The sequence below is a fragment of the Cavia porcellus genome, unplaced genomic scaffold (assembly GCF_034190915.1).
Source record: "Cavia porcellus strain 051 isolate PalLab524CR breed Dunkin Hartley unplaced genomic scaffold, mCavPor4.1 scaffold_5, whole genome shotgun sequence".
NCBI classification, from domain to species: Eukaryota; Metazoa; Chordata; class Mammalia; order Rodentia; family Caviidae; genus Cavia; species Cavia porcellus.
Genome location: NW_026947488.1, coordinates 47,536,966 through 47,539,619, shown reverse-complemented (window position 1 = coordinate 47,539,619; position 2,654 = coordinate 47,536,966). Strand labels below are relative to the sequence as shown.

Genomic DNA, 2,654 nt, shown 5'->3' with positions numbered 1-2,654 from the left:
CTCACTGAAGGGAGTTTGCATCGGGAAATGGACTCACAGATGGACTTTTACATGGGGCTTTCCTCAGGAGTGCTCTGAGACAACCCCAGGTGGAGGAGGAAAGCTCCAGGCTGGGCAGGAGGAGGCGGACTGAGGCCTGATCAACTGAGGCCCAGCCTGCTGGGCACACAATGGGTGGCCTGAGTTGGAGCAGGGTGGGTGGGAGCGTCCCCCACAGTCCCCACTGTGTTTGCAGGGAGCTCAGGAGGAAGCAGGCTCAGCCTGGCGCCTGGAGAAGAAGCCCTCTTGACCTGGAGAGGAAACCAGGGGCTGTGTATTCAGCCACAGGGGAGCAGCTGTGAGGAAGAAAAACCACTGCAGGCTGCAGGTAACAGCCTGCTTTGCAAGCACACAGTTGTGAGTTTGATTCCTGATACCAAAAAAAAAAAAAAAATGAGACATGAAGAGGAGACAGGAGGGGCACACTGGAGAGGCTGGGGTCACATATGTGTGCCGCTGTGCATGGCTGACTCTCTCCTTTTCACAACTGACCCAGCCTAGAATGTGTTTTTAAGCAACATAAAACGGACAAAGATTCCTGTGGTTTTTTTTTTTTCTATTCTTTTTATTTTTTGCAGTACAGGGACCAAACCTTTCTACTGAGCTCCACCCTCAGCCCCTGTTTTCATCTGACCCAGGCTCCTGCTTAGTATCCCAGCCCATTCAAACTTGGAATCCTGCCTCAGTCTCCCAGGGTGCTGGCATTACAGGACTGCATCGCCATGCCCAGCTTAAGTTCCTTGCTTCTTTGAGCTCAGGCCTTTCTGAGCCTCTGCTCCAGCTCTCTCCCAGCTGCTAACCACTCAGTGTGTGTCACCTTCAATAGCTGTCAGGCATTTCTGAAAAGAATCCCAGACACACATTTGCTTAGGAGTAGCCACCCATCCACGTGTCCGGTGAGCAGCCACGCAGGCCAGATGCAGGAGGAAACCCTGGCGACACACCTCATTGCGCGGTTAAGGAGACACGTTGTCTGGTCAGGCTCTCACCACAGAACTGTCCGCTCTGAACAAATGAGGAACAGGCGGAACTTGGAAAGCTTACAGAGAACTCACCAAGATGATGAATGCTTTTCTGAACCCACAGTCAGGAGAGAGGAAAGGCTGAGCTCAAGGCTGGCCTTGGTGATCACTCAAGGACTCCTTTCTACATGGTGAGATGAAATTCAACACGTGCACATTATCAGCAACCCAGCCTCCTCCACCAGGTGTGCCAAATTGTTCCTGACAAAATAACAAAAATTGACAGACAGAGGCTCATTTCATCTCAGCTGTTTCAGGTGTTCATGAGCAGTGCTCTGAAAATACATGTGCCAGAGAAAAGTACCTGAAAGCCAGGGTGCACCCTGAAGCCCCAGCCTTAGAAGGTTGGTCCATGACAGCTACATCCAATAAACCACTTAATCGCATCTGGTTTCCATGGCAACACTCTCACAAGGAGACTGTTTCTCGGAACAAGATGGAGTTCAATCAACTGCCACCATGGCAACGTAACTCCATAAACCTTCTTCTCTAAGGTTTTCGGTATTTTTCTCTCTGCAGCATTTTCTGTATCCCAGGCGTGTGAAACCTGCCTTCTTCTATTGTCACTGCATCTCAAGGGTGAAGTCCCCCTGTCAGGCACAAGTATCATGCGAGTGCATGTGTGGGGAGGAGCCACACCACCTCCCTGCTAGGGGGCAAGGAGTGGGATTCGGATGGCTCCTCACCATCCACTCCCACTTAAGAGACCAGCTTCTTCTCCCCGCCTGTCGTGCTTTCCTGTTGGATTCAGATCAGAGCATATTTGTATTCCTGAACAAGAGAGATTTCCTAAGTCACAGGGAAGCTATTTTTAGAGGATCTTAAGAGGGGGAGGATCTCAGCACCCACCTAAATTTAGATCCAGCTTTGGGTACAGGGTGTCTCTTAGGGATGTAAATCTGCAAAGGCACAAACATTTCACTCAGTGTTTCACCAGGACTTGCTGAGATGTCTCCAAGGTCTGGTGGGATGGGGCCTGAACTGCCACCTGCAGGTCACATAGCCTTGCCCTGCCTGCCCTTGAAGATTGGCCAGCCCTGGAAGAGCCCTGTCTTGTGGTCAGATCGTGCTATAAATGACCACATCTGTGGTGCATCAGGCTGGAGGGCAACGCCGCGTGAGTGAGATGTCAGCTGTGGTAAACTCAGGGCAGGCCTGGCCTGTGGAGAGGCGTGTGCATCCCTGTCTGTGGGCAGCCACGGCTTTGTGGTTCTGCCACTGTGGTAAGGAACAGACTGTGGATGCATGATATACAAACAGTTCAATAGGAAATTTTGTTTTGTTTTTTGTTTTTTGAGATACGGTCTCGCTGCATAACCCAGGCTGGCTTCGAATTTGTAGATACCCTCTTGTCTCGACCTCCTGAGTGCTGGGATTATAGGTGTGTGCAGCCACACCCAATAAACATGTGCAATTACTATGGCGATTAAAAATTTAGAAGTATTTTATGAGACAATCAGAACGCTGATGAGATATTGGACGATGTCTGTCATAAATGAGGCCGGGGATGGGATAGTGCAATTCCTGATGCCACTCTCACTACCATGGTACAGCGAGGCATCTGCACACCTTGCCTGACAGCTTCCAGAGTCA

General features: G+C 50.5%; 1 long non-coding RNA gene across 1 annotated transcript; it reads right to left on the bottom strand.

The window, feature by feature from the left end:
• Positions 1 to 583: 583 nt before the first annotated feature.
• Positions 584 to 2,081, bottom strand: LOC134476069 (uncharacterized). Its single transcript, XR_010047514.1, has 2 exons — positions 1,366 to 2,081; positions 584 to 1,262 (listed from the first exon to the last, which is right to left on the bottom strand). It is a non-coding gene; the product is annotated as an uncharacterized LOC134476069 (long non-coding RNA).
• Between the last annotated feature and the right edge of the window lie 573 nt (positions 2,082 to 2,654).